The 17,125-nt window shown below is 49.0% G+C and overlaps 1 protein-coding gene across 9 annotated transcripts in view; it reads right to left on the reverse strand.

Moving 5' to 3' along the window:
- The window catches only part of Jakmip3 (Janus kinase and microtubule interacting protein 3), a 136,733-nt gene extending 120,451 nt beyond the window's left edge, over positions 1 to 16,282 (reverse strand). For 7 of the 9 annotated variants that reach the window (XM_041666628.1, XM_041666629.1, XM_041666627.1 and 4 more), the window contains exon 1: positions 15,838 to 16,193. The gene's annotated coding sequence lies outside the window, so the exon portion shown is untranslated. Of the gene's footprint in view, positions 1 to 15,614; positions 15,716 to 15,837; positions 16,194 to 16,216 lie in introns of those variants that run through there. The other 2 variants (XM_041666622.1, XM_041666623.1) reach the window with 2 other exon arrangements.
- Positions 16,283 to 17,125: the final 843 nt, after the last annotated feature.

Consider the following 17,125-nt stretch of genomic DNA (forward strand, 5'->3'; position numbering starts at 1 on the left):
CTCAAGGCAATGCTCCGCCCACAGGGTCAGGAGGAGACACTCTACACTCCCCTTTCCTTTCTGGGGATGGCAAATGGGAGTCTTTTCTCACCTGCTTCTGTTTTGTTTTGTTTTTTTGGTTTTTCGAGACAGGTTTTCTCTGTGGCTTTGGAGCCTGTCCGGGAACTAGCTCTGTAGACCAGGCTGGTCTCGAACTCACAGAGATCCGCCTGCCTCTGCCTCCCAAGTGCTGGGATTAAAGGCGTGCGCCACCACCGCCCGGCCTTCTCACCTGCTTCTGTTGCTAGGGAATTACATTCAAAATGCAGCCATAGCCGGAGCCAAATAAAAATACTACCCTCCCTCCCTGAAGTGATTATCATCCCTGATTCTGCTCCCTGGAGTCCCTTACTAAAACATGTACAAGCCTTGTCTCAAATCCTAATGAGGAGAAGGAGAGGAACTCTGGTGGGGATGCAGGCTGACAGCTTGTGCCTGGGGTCAGGGGCTGGAAGTAGAAGCCCCCAGAATATGGTTTTGGGAGCTTAGGAGGAAATCTGGAACACAGAGTAAGAGTTTGAAATCCAGCATGGGAGCCTGGAAACCAGGATGGAAGTCTGGAATGCAGGGCGGGGTCTGGAACCTAAGATAGGAGTCTGAAACCCAGGGTGGGAATCTGAAACCTAGGGCCAGAGTCTAGAACCCAGAGTGGGAACCCAGGATGGGAGTCTAGAACCCAGGGCGGGAATCTGGAACCTAGGGCGGGTGTCAAGAACCCAGGATGGGAGTCTAGAACCCAGGGCGGGACTCTGGAACCTAGGATAGGAATCTGGAATCCAGGGTGGGAATCTGGAACTTAGAACAGGAGGCTGGAACCCAGGGTGGGAATCTGGATCTTAGAACAGGAGGCTGGACCCCAGGGTGGGAATCTGGAACTCAAGGTGGGAGTCTGAACCCTGTGCAGATTTTGTCATTCTGTGGGTGGGATTCTGAAAGAATATTTGTCGTGCTTGCTTAGGTTAAGCCCCTGCTGCTGTTGGGCCTAAGGTGTTCCTGTCTCTGGCATCCAACATTCACCTGAGGTGGAAGGGAGGCATGGAGTAAGGGGCCATAGCATCTGATTGATGCCAGGGCTCCCCTGCTAAGGGAGCACAGGTGTTATGTCACTGCCGAACCCTCAAGTCTCACCAGACGCTAGCTCAAAGTTCGTCACAGATCCCTAGCCCACATGAGAGGGCCCATCTCTGAAGAAGTATAGTCCCACATGAACTAGTCACAAGTGCACCCTGATCTCCTGCCCTCCTCTCCCTACCCCCAACCCCCATATCTACAGCTACCCACCACAGAGACTGTATCAGGGGAGAGAAGTGTGGATCTTCTGAGGATGTCAGACACGGGGGCCAAGGTGACAGCAACCACAGGAGATGTAAAATACCACCAAGGGTTCCTGGGGAGTGTGATGTTGAGCTCTTCCAGGTAGTGAGTGGATGAAGCCAAGTGTACAGCTGTTTCCTCTAGATTTGATTGTCATGACCATCAGCATCTGGCACAGAGCAGCTGGGATGGCCTACTCGCGATCTCATGAGACCGTGCTTATTAAAGTTCCCTTGTGGAAGGAGGGAAGAGAGTCAGAGAACTCACGAGGCCTTCCTGAGATCCACAGGTAGTCTCTAAACTCCCCAAGATTCCAATTGCCACCATGTAAGAGCCAATAAATTGCCTGGGAAACATATAGAAGTGTAGCGGTCTGTGAGTCACCCAGGGGACTTCCCAGGAGTGAGTCCCCCATGCTCTCTCAGTGACCTTAATGAACTCACAGGATCGCCAATCATGAGCCCCGAGAAACCTGTCTTTGTAAGCTGCATGGCACAGGGACAGAAAACTCACCCAGACACCCACATGTAATGACAAGCTGTAGCCAATGCTGGTAAGAGCAGACAGACAGATGGACAAGAGCAGCACAATAGTGCCCAGGTAGACTGGGCTCAACAACACCCTGAAATTCGTTTGGAATGACATTGTTCCCTGTCAGATTCCAGCGTATAGGTGGGGCTGAAATTTCTCCTCAGGGTCTTGGAACCAGATGAGGAAATTGAGGTTTGAGACTCACAGTTCTCATGGGGAGAAGGCTAATTATTAGGGTGAATGCACGTAAACTTCGGTGTGAGAGGAGTCAAAGCCAGGACACCAGCGCTAAGCTCCTGCTGACAAGGTTCCCAAGTTCAAACAAAAGGTTTAAGATGTCAGGCAGAAAGAAGCAGGAAGGTCAGGCAGGGACATGACACAGTCGAGCCGGCATTAATTAGAGCTGAGACTTGAGGCAACTTACAGGCCCAGCTCCTGCCAGCTGGTTCTGCTGCCATGTGGACCATGACAGTGCTTTGCCACAATCTCTCTTTCCTCCATTCGGTTCCCCTGCAGTCGCCAGGCGTTCTGGCAAAGCTGACTGGTACCCTCTGATGCTGGGGGAGTAAGGTTGCGTTCAGTTGGCTCACATCAGTCTCCAATGCTGCCGATGCTCTCTTCTGCACACGAGGCACCAAAGGACAGCTCGGTGCATGCTCTGCGGGTCACTAGAGGACATCGGTCATGGGTATTAGGACAGCCCACTTTCACACCTGCTCCAGCCTCTCTGAGGCTCTCTGTGAGGACCCTGGGGAGAGTCTAGAGTCCTTTGGAGGTAAACTGACTTCTCGCCTACCCAGAACCAAAGGAGTCTTGTGGAAAGGGCACGCTGTCCACTTCCCAGGGAAGAGCCCAACTTTCACAGCCTTTGAAAGGCTCCTGGAGAGACAGAAGGAACAGTAAGAGTGCCAGTGGCCAGCCCTAGAACAGCTGGGTGGGAAGCAGGAATAGAAGGAGCCCAAGGCTTGCTGGCCAGCCAGTTTAGTGAAATCAGTGAGCTCCAGATTTAGTGAGTGACCCTGTTTCCAAAAATAAGGCAAAGATGGACTTAGGAAGGCACTCTGATCTCCACACACTCACACATAACCACATACACACAAAGCCACACACACAAAACCACATACACACAAAACCACATACACACAAAACCACACATATATATAAACACACACACACAACCACAAACATATAAACACACACACAACCACAAACATTAAACACACACACACATACTTATCATAAGGGCCAACAGTTCTACTCTGAGGAATTGCCCCAGAAATACTAACATGTGCACAGACTTGTACAAGAATGGTCACCCTGCCGGGCGGTGGTGGCGCACGCCTTTAATCCCAGCACTCGGGAGGCAGAGGCAGGCGGATCTCTGTGAGTTCGAGACCAGCCTGGTCTACAAGAGCTAGTTCCAGGACAGGCTCCAAAACCACAGAGAAACCCTGTCTCGAAAAAACCAAAAAAAAAAAAAAAGAATGGTCACCCTGTGCACCCACGCACTGAGACAATGGGGATGTTCTATCAGAAATTCACCAAGGCCAGCTGGCCTGGGTCTGAAAAAGCCTGGGATAAAACCGGACTTGCTGAACATAGTGGACAATGAGGACTACTAAGAACTCAAGAACAATGGCAATGGGTTTTTGATCCTACTGCACGTACTGGCTTTGTGGGAGCCTAGGAAGTTGGGATGCTCACCTTACTAGACCTGGATGGAGGTGGGTGGTCCTTGGACTTCCCACAGGTCAAGGAACCCTGATTGCTCTTTGGGCTGATGAGGGAGGGGGACTTGATCGGGGGAGAGGGAGGGAAATGGGAGGCTGTGGGGGGGAGGAGGCAGAAATCTTTAATAAATAAATAAATTTTAAAAAAAGAAGAAAAAAAGAATGGTCACCCTGGAAGATCAGACATGATTGGACTAACCTGCTCCCTAACCACACAAATAACTCCATGGCCTTAAAAAGCCTTCATGGATCTACACTTAAAGACAGAAAATATCGAAACTGCCAAGCAAATGTAAGTGAAAAAGCAAAGGAACAGATCCCAGTCTGCACCCCTCCTGCTGTTCACCCACTCGAGTCTCAGGCCCTGGAAAGCAAAGGCAGGCTTGGAGAACTCACAAGGAACAGACAGGGAAGGAAGGTGCGCACAACCCAGGCGAGTGAAAGTCACCAGCTAGAGAGAACTGGGCAGCTGCTGGCCAGGTCATAGCGGGGAATTTCAAAGAACCCATAAGGTCACTGCCTGGGAAAAGAGCAGACATGAAGATGTGTGACTTAAAGAGAGGTAAGAGTAGGGACATGGATGTAGTTCAGCAACAGAGGGCTTACCTAGACTGCTTGAAGCCCTAGGTTCAATACCCAGAGTCACCCATAAAAATCAAAGGTCTGGGATGGTATCTCAGTGCCATAGCTCTTGCCTTAAGAAGCAAGGATACCTGGGCATAGTGCACACACTTGTAATCCTAACCCGAGATGGCTGAAGTCAGAGAACAGGCCAGCTCAAAGTCCGTCTGGGCTACATAAAGGGAAAAAGAGGAGGGGTGTGGGGGTAATTGAGGAAAGGAGACAGAAAAGGAGAAAGGGAAAGCTGTCGTTCAAATGCCTGGATTCCACCAACCTGACAGTGCGCCCTCAGAGCAATCTTGTACAGGAAAGCCATGTCCATGGGAGAGAATTGGGGAAACTGAGAAATGAGACTTCCCTTGAGGAAAACTGAGCAAGGTACACGCTGGTCTCTAAAACAACCAGAGGCAGGAAAGCTACACACAGGCAAAAGGCAACTTCCAAGACAGTCTGAGGGAGTGACAACAAAAACAACAATAATAACAGCAAAACACACCCACGGTTCAGAAGCTAACCTGAAAAGGAGGGTCACACACCTATAATCCCTGCACTCTGGAGGTAGAGGCAGGAGAATCAGTAGTTCAAAGCTAGCCTCAGCTACACAATGAGTTCAAGGCCAACTTGGACTATAGGATATTCTGTCATGAGTGGGTAAAACAAGAAAAACCACAAAGTCAAAATTGACACAAGAAAAAGAAAAAGAAATGAAAGAATTGTTGAATGACTAGAAGAAGAAAAAATACCCCTTTTGTTTGTTTTTTTGAGACAGGGTTTCTCTGTGTAAATCTGGCTGTTGTGGAAGTCACTCTGTAGGCTAGGCTGGCCTCAAACTCACAGAGATCCACCTGCCACTACCTCCCAAGAGCTGGGATAAGAAAAACTATCTTAAAAATAAGAAATTAATATTAAGATGCTCAAGGGAGAAAAGACTCAAATGAAAAAGTAATAAGAAACATTGAAGAACAATAAGGCAGGAAAGCCAAGAAAATAAAGTGACATAGAGAAAATAGTAAAGGGGCCAGGTGTGGTGGCATGTTTTAATCCCAACACTAGGAGGCAGAGGCAAATGGATCTCCAAGTTCAAGGCCAGCCTGGTCTACAGAGCTTAGGCCTTTAATCTTCAGCTACCTGAGTGGACTGTGTAGAATTCATAATGAGTTCAGGGCCAGTGTGGGCTACACAGTGAATTCCAAGCCAGCCTGGGCTACAGCATAAGGAAAGATAAGGAAAGGAGGGGAGAGGAGAAGAGATGAGATAGAGAAACACATGTCCCTTGAAAGAGACAGACAGAAGCAAAGACAGACATACAAAGGGGCCAGAGAGCATTTAAAACTATATTCAGGGGCTGGAGAGATGCTTCAGAGGTTAAGAGCACTTGTCTGCTCTTCCAAAGGTCCTGAGTTCAATTCCCTGAGTTCAACCACATGGTGGCTCACAACCATCTGTAATGGGGTCTGGTGCTCTCTTCTGGCTTGCAGGCATACACACAGACAGAATATTGTATACATAATAAATAAATATTTTTTTAAAAAAACTATAACCAGGTCGGGCAGTGATGGCACATGCCTTTAATCCTAGCACTCAGGAGGCAGAGGCAGGCGGATCTCTGTGAGTTTGAGGCCAGCCTGGTCTACAAGAGCTAGTTCCAGGACAGGCACCAAAGCTACAGAGAAACCCTGTCTCGAAACAAAACAAAACAAAACAAAACAAACAAACAAACAAGAAGACTATAACCAGAAGAACTGGAGAATGGTCTCAGCAGTTAAAAGCACTGGCTACTCTACCAGGGACATGTATTATTACAGCACCCACATGGAGGGTCACAACGTCCTATGACTTCAGTTTCAGGGGATCCAGTGCCCTCTTCTGGCCTCCTTGGACACTGTGCACGCATGCTGCGCTGGCATATAAGCAGCCCAAAATGCCCATACACATAAAAATAATAAATAAATAAATAAATAAATAAAATTTAAAGCTATAACAAAGAAGCTTCTCATATAGATTTTAGAAAAACCTTGAATTTCCAAGGGCTCACCAGGTCCCTAGAAAACTGAATCCAGTTTATTGATTTCAACACATATCTAGTAAAACTACAAGACATCAAAGCTAAAGACAGAGTCTTCAAGGCTTTCAAGCTAAAAGATCAATTAAGTTCCAGCAGCAAACGCGAACAGGCATCAGGCCCTGGATACTGAGCTAGGCATAATGAGTGCACACCCATCACCCCAGCACTGCAGGAGGCCAAAGGCTAGCCTGGGCTACAAGTGAGAGCCTGACTCAGGCTTGTGGAAAGCTCGCAGGGGCCTCCCAGGCTCTGAAATCCAAAGCTAGAGACATTTGAAGAGCTAAGTAAAGGCTGTTATCACGGGAATTTAGCCTTGGCACACAGTCACTACCTGGGCCCTCTGCTGATGGAAGTAAGTTCATTACCAAGGAGTGGGAACCACCTGTCCCTCACCACAAACTCCACTTAGTGGGTATAATGGGGTGAAGGGACCTGCAGCCTTGGGAGCGCCCTGCCAGAGCCCACGAGATGCTAGTGTGCCACTTTCCAGTCAGCAGCAGAAGCGGGAAATGGCCTCACAGGCTCAGCTCAGCATGACACTTACCAGCTAGCAAGGGAAAGCGGCCGCCTTACAGAGCACCTCACGCAGGGCAGGGGCGTTGGTCCTGGGAACGACAGGATGTCCAACACCTTGGACCCAATGTCCCTGATTAGGCTTTCTTGTCCCAGATCAGGACGCATCAGATAAACTCAAGAGACAAATGTCTCCAAATAACATTAGTGTCCTCCTAAGCCTCGAGGCCATGGGAAACAGAAAGGCTGGGCACAGGACATACCACTGGTGCAATAATGGGGACCAGGATGGGACACAAAATAAGGAGAGGTGGACAGTCCAGTTTTCATTTTTTGTAAGGCAGAGTCTCACTATGTAGCCATGACTGGAACTCATTAGGTAGATAAGGCTGTGAGCTCAGTCTCACAGAAATCCCCCTGCCTCTGTCTCCTGAGCACTAGGACCAGAGAGGGAAAGTAGGAGAGGAGATGGCACTGGGATAAATATGACATGAAAACGGAGCGGGGTGGATGGGGAACTGGGGAGGAAGGGGACCAGCCGAAAGGAGAGGGGACAGAGCAGGAACGTGGGGAGGGTATAAGACTAAAACATGGTACCAGTCTGTGTCTGGAAATGCCATAGCGAAACCCATGTCTTCATTTGCCAACCAAAACCGAATTATAATTTTAGGATATGAATGAAGACACCCTGGTATAACTCATTACTTTGTATGCTAATCTAAAATATTTCACTGAAAAATTAATAATTAGGACCAGCAAGATGACTCAGCTGCCAAGCCTGATGACCTGAGTTCAATTACTAGAACCACGTGATGGAAGGAGAGAACTGATTCCTGAGAACTGTCCTTCTGCCTACATACATACATACGTGTGCACGTGCGTGCGCGCGCACACACACACACACACACACAAATAAATAAATAAATAAATGTTTAGAAAATAAACTAAAACAGAATTGGGCAAAAATAAAACTTTGCTTTTTAGAAAAACAATATCAAGCATAGTGATGCATGCCTTTAATTTCAGCACTCAGATGCAGAGGAAGGTGGATCTCTGTGAGTTTGAGGCCAGCTGGGTTTCTATAATGAGTTCCAGGACAGCCATGGCAGAAGAGGAGGAAGAGCAAAGAAAAAGGATACCAAGACAGCACTTTTTTTTTTTTATGAGAGCTGAAACCAGCAGCTGCCCCGTGTCCCTCAGCAGGTGAACGGATGAAAGAAAGATGTGACCACACAATGGAACGCTACTCAGCAACGATGAAAGAATTATTGACACAGACGAAAGTGTGTCGGCCCAGAAACACGGCACTCCTGAAAGAGCCCAGACACAAAGGCACAGCCTGGTGGGTCTGTTCTTCTGAAGTGCAGGGGCTGAGCTAATGCGCCAAGGAAACAGATCTACCTCTTCCTGTCCGGGCAGCAGGGCTGGGGAGGGCTCTTGGCTTAGGGGTTCTCCTATGTGTGCCAGGGCTGGGATATGTGTCCTCACACCTATGCAACCCCTGTAAAAAAGGTGTGCCAAGAGAGGCCACTATGTAAATTTTACCCCCCCCCCCAAAAAAAAATTCTAAAAATAAAGCTTAGTTTAGTAAAGCACTTTCAACGAATGCCTTCATTTTTCACTTCCTTTGCTCACTACACTCCAGGGCCTCTAACAGCTGGAAGACATGTCCTAGACCTGTAGCCTTCCTTTCTGCACCCAGCGGGTGGGGAAGAGAGTCAAGTGTGGGTCGCCTCAAAAAAGCTTACAGTCTACCAGAAGAAGCAGGTGGGTGTCCCCCCCTCCGCAAGGATGTCAAGAGGAAGAAAGACACCAGCATACAGATGGCAGCCAGCCTAGGAATGGATACTTACTGTCAGTAACCACCACAGACCTGTCAATCAAAACCACAGTGAGACACCACCTTGCAGACGCAGGATGGTGGGTGCCCACAGAATAGACAGAAAGCAAGGGCTGCACAGCAATTGCAACCTTTTATACCCCTTGTTGGAATGAAAAACTGAGGCTGGGGGGCTGGAGAGATGGCTCAGTGGTTAAGAGCATTGCCTGCTCTTCCAAAGGTCATGAGTTCAATTCCCAGCAACCACATGGTGGCTCACAACCATCTGTAATGAGATTTAGTGCCCTCTTCTGGCCTGCGGACACACACACACAGAATATTGTATACATAATAAATAAATAAATATTTAAAAAAAAAGAAAGAAAAACTGAGGCTGGCACCATGGGAACAGCACGGCAGCACCTCAAACAGAATGCCATATAACTTGGAGCTCCATTGTGGGTGGAAGTAGTGCTTTGGGGTTTTGGTGGGGTTTGTTTCTTTGTTGTGTTTTTAAAAAGGGTCTCATCGGGGCTGGAGAGATGGCTCAGTGGTTAAGAGCATTGCCTGCTCTTCCAAAGGTCTTGAGTTCAATTCCCAGCAACCACATGGGGGCTCACAACCATCTGTAAAGAGGTCTGGCACCCTCTTCTGGCCTTCAGGCATACAGACAGAATATTGTATACATAATAAATAAATAAATAAATAAAATAAAAAGGGTCTCATCTAGGGGGTGGAGGTGCACAACTTTAATCCCAGTACTTGGGAGGCAGAGACAGGTGTATCTCTGAATTTGAAGCCAGCCTGGTCTACAGACTAAGTTCCAGCACAGCCAATGTTACACAGAGAAACCCTGTCTTAGAAAAACAAAACAAAAACCAAAAACAAAAGCAAAAAAGAGGGTCTCAGGGATGAGTAGGGAACACTCCCAGAACTTGGTAAGCAGAGGCAGGTAGATCTCTGTGAGTTTGAGGCCAAGCAGGGCTACATAGTGATACCCTATTTTAAGATAGATAGATAGATAGATAGATAGATAGATAGATAGATAGACAGACAGACAGAGTGACTCGGACATTCACACAGCTATGTTCATAGTGGACTCTGGATATAGACAGTATAAAAACAGCCTCAGTTATTCCTAAATCCATGTCCACAGGGACACCATACACAAGGTAAAAATGTGGACAACACACACAGACACTAAAGGATAAATGCAAATGGTAATGGTCCTCCCCAGCCTTAAGAAGGAAGGAAGGAAAGAAGGAAGGAAGGAAGGAAGGGCTTCCTAAGGATACTAGTTCAAATCCCGGCACCCAAGTCAGGCAGTTCCCCACTGCCTGCAACTCTAGCTGCAGGAAACCTCATGCCCTCTTCTAGTCTGTTGGCACCAGAGACATATACACACGAATTTAAATTTTTTAATTAAAAATAAAAGGACAGAAGGGGATGCCAACACACTCAGCAGCATAGACGAGCGTCACAGTGTAGGACACGTGAGACTTGAAGAAATGACGCTTGGTGAGATAAGCCAGTCCACACTGTGATTTCACTTCTGATGTCCCCAGAACAGTCAGATCAGAGACAGGGACAGGGCAGATCAGTGGCGAGTTGGCATCTAAAGGGGATGAAGTTTCAGGGTTTTTAAAAATATTTTTGTTACTTTTTAACTTGTATGCCTGTGTGTCTACATGTGCAGGTTTCTACAGAGGCCAGAAGAGTGTGTCAGATCTCCTGAAGCTGGAGTTATGGGCACTTATGAGATGCCCAGCATGGGTCCTGGAAACTGTACTCAGGTTCTCTTGTAAAGAAAAATGAGGTTTATTCTATCAGAGGTAACTAGCCTGCCACGGGTCAATATCCCACAAGTCTCTCCCACCTTTAATCTCCCCCACCTGTTAAAACTGTGGTTTACACAAAAGCCCTGTGGTCACCACCCACCTTAGAACAAAAGCCAAATGTCATCCTGCCCCGTGTGCTTGCTAGCCCTATTTGGGTCACAGCACACCGTTTTATCAAAAACAATTGGTTTTTTTATCCAAAAAACTTCCTTTGTGTGATGCCAAGATTATTCTTTGTTTCTACCACTTGGCAGAGCAGAAAGGGTTCTTAACTGCTGAGCTGTTTCTCCAGCCCTAAAGTTTCAGGTTTGCAAGAAGAAAATAGAGCTGGAGGTGGGTGATGGCCATGATAATTTTGCAAAAGTATCAGTGTACTTAATGCCACAGAACCATGCACTGCTCAAGATAAGAGGTTCAGGTGTCCAATTTTATAGGCTGTATATTTCACCACAGTTAAAACACACACAACCAACAAAGTCATCTTTATCCCTCTTTAAACCTATATCTAATGGAATCTCTAGGGACAGTGGGAGAGAGCAGCTTCCGATGGCACCTCCAGAAAGAGCCTCCACTGACCTTGCCCCTGGTGGCCCTACCTGGCCTGTTCCCACCCTCAGATGAAGTCAGGGTTTATGATGGGCATGTGTGCAGAAGGAAAAGAATCTTGAATTTCAGTTCCACGTGGGCTTACTTCCTGGCTTACTTCCAAAACATTCTTATCCTCCCAAGATTTTGATTCAAGAACTCTGGGGGGTGGGGGTAGAGACTGAAGATCTTTAGCCTTGGAGCCCAGGGAAGAACACACAGGCTCCTGAGCTCTGGCTTGGAGGTTTCATTTCTCTGAAATTTCAGTGGAGGGTGGCGGTGGCTGGAAGTTCCCCTACTCAGGCTTCCTAGTGATTCTTTGACATTGCACTCTGAACTGCTGAGGACGTGGGCTTCAGCAGTCGCTGGAAGTGGCAAAAATAATGCACCTGCCAGCCTCCTATCAAAGGTGAGCACTGGGGGAACACAATCCAGCTCTGCATTTCTCCTCTCTAAAGGACACCAACCGAGAACCTAGAATAGCCTGGGTATATGAGGTGTCTGTGTGTGTGTGTGTGTGTGTGTGTAACAAAACTGAATACAATACAAAGGCCATAAAACGTCAGCAGAGGGAGAACAGCCAAGTTAGAAAGTAAGCAGTCAAAAAGCTAGGTGTGGGGCTGTACGCCTGTAATTCCCACACACAAGAGACACAGACAGGAGAATTGCCATAAGTTCAAGACCAAGCTGGGTTAGACAGTGAGTTCAACCCAAGCCAACCTGGACCCTACTGTGAGATGGGAGTTGGAGACAGAAGAATCCCAAAGGCTCTGGAGACAGCTAGACTAACAAGTACAGTGGAATACAAAAGACCCTGTCTCAAGATGGACGCTGAGGACCAATATTTACCTCTAACTTCCATCTATGTGTGATATGATGTGTGCACTCATATGCATGACTGCACACACACACACACACACACACACACACACACACACACACATGAAAGAGAAAAGAAAGGGAGAGAGAAGGAAAGCAAATAAGTCAGTAGGAAGAGAAGCATCATGGCACTGTTTGGTGCCGACTTGGGGCTTTCTGAGTACTTATGTCTACTGCTTATGTCTGCTGAAGGTGACTGGGTTGACTAATTTTTCTGCTACATCAGGCTGCATGGAATCAGAGCCGCAGAGGAACCCAAAGTATAAAAGCATAGCTGTAAGGCCAGCAAGGCCCCAATGGTAAAAGGATTGCTGTCGCTAGTTGCTCCAAGCAGGACCTGCCCTCTTATCCTCTAGTCCCAGTAGGGATGAGAAACAAAACTCTGCCCAACCTGACTTACTACAGAGCAGAGGGAAGAAAGATACACACAACGTGGAAAGGGAGCCAGGGCCTCAGCAGGGTAGACCAGGTTTCATAAGAGGTGAAGGTCCTTATGGACACCACAATAGAACCTGTCCTTGAGTTCCACCTACTGCCAGGGACAGTTTAAGCCCTCTGCAGCTCGGCTGTTCCCTTTACTGTACCAGCCATGCCAGGCAACAACTTGTGTTCAAACCTATCTACTCCGAGACAACCACCAACCATAGAGTATACCTGTGGCATTTGAGGATCCGATCGATGTAGTAGTAGTCTTGCTGGCCTAGGCCAGACAATGTGGGCTGCACCCCCAACCAAGCCTCCCATAGTCTTTTTAAAATATTTATTATGTTACAGTGTTCTATCTGCATGTATGCCTGCAGGCCAGAAAAGGCACCAGATCTCCTTACAGATGGTTGTAAGCCACTATGTGGCTGCTGAGAATTGAACTCAGGACCTCTGGAAGAGCAGCCAGTGCTCTTAACCTCTGAGCCACCTCTCCAGCCCTGCCTCCTATATTCTTAACACTCAAAGGAGGCACCTAACCAGGCCATGAACACTGCCAGGGGCTTGCTTTCCTGAACTCCAGACGGCAGCACCTGTACTGACGCCGGGGCAGCGGCTCCAGGAACACAGCCCCCAGTGTTGTCCTCTTCCTCGGCACCATTCCTGGCTCCCACACACAACCACGCCAGGACAGGTCAAGCCCAGCGGAGCACACATAGCCCTCTTGAGGCCACTTCCCTCCCAGACAACTCCTGACTCCCTAAAACACACTCATGATATTGTAGTGACCCATAGCAAATCCACTAACATAACGTGGGCTATGAGTGTTCATCAAGAAGGGTTTGGAAAATGTAGGGTGCACAGGGGGAGATACTGACTTTTGACATAGAAGGAAACCACACCATGTATGGTTGCATGGCTGAGGGTTGCTTAAGGACATGATGGAAGGTCAAAGAAACCAATCACAGACAGACAAGAGCCGCCTGACTCCACTTACGAGATGCCCACCATGGTCAAGCCAGACATTCATACGATGGCAATGGTGGGCAGTAGGAATGGACACATGCTCTAGAGATCTACTATAGGGTACTGTGCCTACAGCTGGCCACGACTGACACTGGCAGGGTTATGAACTTGGTGCGTGGTTTTTCTCATTGCTGCCACCCAATACTAGGTCAAGGGGAACTTAAAGGAGGAGAGATTTCATTGTAGTTCAGTTTCGCAGGGGGGGAGGGGCAGGGTCTGCGACTGGGGCTCTGAAGAAAAGATGTTCGCACATGAGCCTGTGGGAGACATTTCCCACCAAAACCATTAGGCTTAGAATCTGCTAAGAGGACAGACATTCCGAAGAGTGCTCTCACCTGCCATAATAAAGCCAAAAATAGAAGGGAGGTGGGGAAAGAGCCCATCTGGCTGTTCTGATGGAGAAGGCCGTGCTGTTCTCACTGGAGATAGAGGCAAGGTAATGGTGAGGGATTCGTGCACTACCTCCAGCAGTAAGAGAATCAGGACGATGCCTGCCTGCACTGCTATTTATGACAGGGCTCCTCTTTCTTGTCTTTTTGTTTCTCATAACAAGTTTCATCGAATTCAGGATTGAGACAAAGGCATATCTGTAGCTCAGGTTGGTGCAGAACACACCTTACAGCCCAGCCTGAACTCAAAGCAATCCTCCTGCCTCAACCTCCAGAGTGATGAGCTTATAGGTGTGAGCCACTACATCAGCAATATATTTTTTTAAAAATTTTATAGCAATTTTTCATTCTCCTGAATTTTGAAATTACAATAAACACAAACTTAAGTACCCAAACTCCAGACCTTGGACGGGCTGGCTGACTGCTGTCAGCTGCCACATATGGTCAGATTGTGGGTGGCAGATTCTTCCAGTGTAAGAAATGGGAGAGGCTGAGCAGCAAACACCGTTAGGGACAGTTTTCTGAGCCATCAGAGCGCAGCCTACATCCTTCTTTTCCTCTCCAAATTACAGTGTTTACTTATCTAGTCTTTGAACTAGCTGTGGGGACTCACACATGTCTGATTCTTGTTAACTTGGGTGAGTCCAGTCTGTATGGCACTTCCTTACAGCCCTGGAACCAGGGCAGCCCCTGGTAAGGGGACACAGGTTCACAGACACAGAAATCACATGGAACCACATGGGCTGGGCCAGCGCTCTTTCTGCAGGAAACACTCCAGTGCCTTCCACGTTTCTGTCTCTCAAAGCTTGGTTACAAGAAGGCAAACCAGGCTCCTTCGCCCCCAGTGTAGAGCGAAACACTGCAGGCGGCTGCTATAAGGGTATAAATTCACAAGCACACGCTTCCTGAGAGAAGAGGGCCAAGAAGGCCCTACTTTTTGATTCCATATCTTGGAGGAAAGAGGGTTCTGGCATCTTCGCTCCACCCACAACCCGAGCTGGAAGTAGCCCCTCCCGCAACTGCGTTCTCTAGTTTGGGACCCACAACTAAGGCCAGAATGGTTTCTGGTGTCCTGCTGTTCTGCCAGTGCTCACCCAGATCTGTGAGTCAGCGCGGGGCTTCACCACCACCTTACTGTATTTACAGGCAGCCTGAAAAGGGGGCTTGGAGCGTTTCACCGCCTTGTGGAGAAAGCCTGAATCTAGCTGGGACGCAGAAGGTTTTGTTTTGTTTTTAAATCCCAACTGTTTTTCAAAACAGGCAAGGTCAGCGAATAGGCAGATCTTTTCCCTAGGAAAACTGGCCAGGCCAGTGTCCTCTCTCACCAACTCCCAAACGCAAGCAAACGGTAATTCAGTGGCCTCCGCACATCCTTAGCATCCCACGGCTGTATGTCCAGCCTGGAAAGGTGGGCCTGGGAAAAATTTAAGCCATCTGCTCCAAAACAAAAATCTACACTACCACCACCCCCCACCCCATACCCTGGCAGCACCATCCTGGAGGAGGTACTGTGGAGACTTGTCCCTGGCGGTGGCGCACCTGCGCGTCCACACCCAGCGGCAGCGTCACCGGCGGCTCCCTAGGCCTGCGCAGGGCTGGCCCTGCTCCCGCACACCGCGGGAAACCGGTGCGGTGAAATAAACGGCCAATGGAGCGCAAGAAATGTCCTAGAGAGGCAAAGAGGACCCCAACCTGGGCAAAGCCTCCGGACCCCTGATCACGGTGGGGGAGGGGGGAGGGTGTCGAGCAAGCCCCGCCACCCTGCTCCATCCCGGTGCCTCCTGCTCCATCCCGGTGCCACCCTGCGCCATCCCATCGGCCCATCGTCACCCTTTTCTATACCGGTGCCATCTCCGCCACCCTGGGCGTCACCACTTCGCTCCATCCCGGTGTCATCCCCGGCACCCTGTGCCACCTCCAGCCCGCACCGCAGGGCATCCGCCGGCCCCAGATACTCGGTGCCAGGCGACAGGCGGAGCGTAAAGGGCCCTGATGAGTGCGCCCCTCGACCCCTCCCCGGTCAGCTGTGGGGTGCGTGGGAACCGAGAACCGCGCCACTGCTCACCGAGGTTCCCCCACGATCAGGCTTCGGGCGGCGGCGTCCGACGGCCGGGCTCAACCATCGCAGTGTCGCTGCGGCGGGCGGGGGCCGCGCGTCACCGCGGGCAGCGCCCCGAACCCCGGCCCGCCCCTGCGGGCGCTCCAGCCGGCGCCGGCCCAGCGTCGCCCGCCCCCTGGCTTCACCAGATCGCTTCGCTTATTCCTTTAAGAAACAAGTCTCAGGTCCGTTAAAGTGAGAAATGACATTGCCGAAAATGACCCTAGGGCTACAGAGGACCCTGCTGCGCCAGGCGTGGCTCTAAAAACCACCCAGCTTAAAGGTGCCTGCGGGTCGCCGAGGGCCACGCGCGTACGAGGGACTATCCGTGGTAGGAATCACTCACCCTCATTGCGTGCTGGATGTGAGCAGCCATGAGCAGCGCCCGCGAGTTGCACGTGGGTGTTCCAACCCTTAACCCTTGGCTTCCCGGCTCCAAGAGCTGCTTTCCAAGGCTCTGTAGGGAGAGAAACGCTTTCAGGCTTCAGTGAGCAGACGGTATTCCGGATTCTGACATTCACAGTTCAGTACTCCCCGCTTCATTTTTGCCCCCTGCCCCTCCCTATACTGGCGATGGAACCGAGGGCCAAGTGCTGTGCCAATAAGCTATATCTCAACCCTCTTGTTCCCTCACTTTTTGTTTGTTTTGTCCTGTTTCATTTCTGCTGCTATAATAACAAAGTTCCTGATGAAAAGCAACTTAGGGAACAAATAGGTTTATCAGCTTGCGATTCCAGTCTATCATTTTGGGAAAGTCAAGGCAGGAACTTCGAATAGCTAGCTACATCTTATCTGTGGTCAAGAACTGAGAGAAACGAATGTTTGCTTGCAAGCATGCGTGCTTGCTTGCTTGTGTTCAGCTCCATGTCTTCACTTTTATACTGTTGAGGGAGGATGCTGCATAGGAATGGTGCCACCCACAGGGGACGGGGTCTTCTCACATCAATTAATTAAGACAATTCCTTACAGATATGTCCACAGGCCAGGCCAGTGTAGACAATCCCTCACTGAGCCTTTCTTCCCAGGTGACTCTAACTTGTGCCTATTACAACAAAGATAGCCATTACATCCAGGCATTATGGTACACACCTTTCACCCCAGCAGTTGGGAGACTGAAGCAGGCAGAATCTTCTTAACATAGTGAGAACCAGGGCTACATAATGAGACACAATAAGACATTATTTTTACATTAATTAATTAATATAAAATAACCTAGCCATGACATAGGCTCCTTGGGTGACCTGGAACTTACTAT

The sequence above is a fragment of the Microtus oregoni genome, unplaced genomic scaffold, assembly GCF_018167655.1.
Source record: "Microtus oregoni isolate MIOR12 unplaced genomic scaffold, Mior012 000016F_ref0000370, whole genome shotgun sequence".
NCBI classification, from domain to species: Eukaryota; Metazoa; Chordata; class Mammalia; order Rodentia; family Cricetidae; genus Microtus; species Microtus oregoni.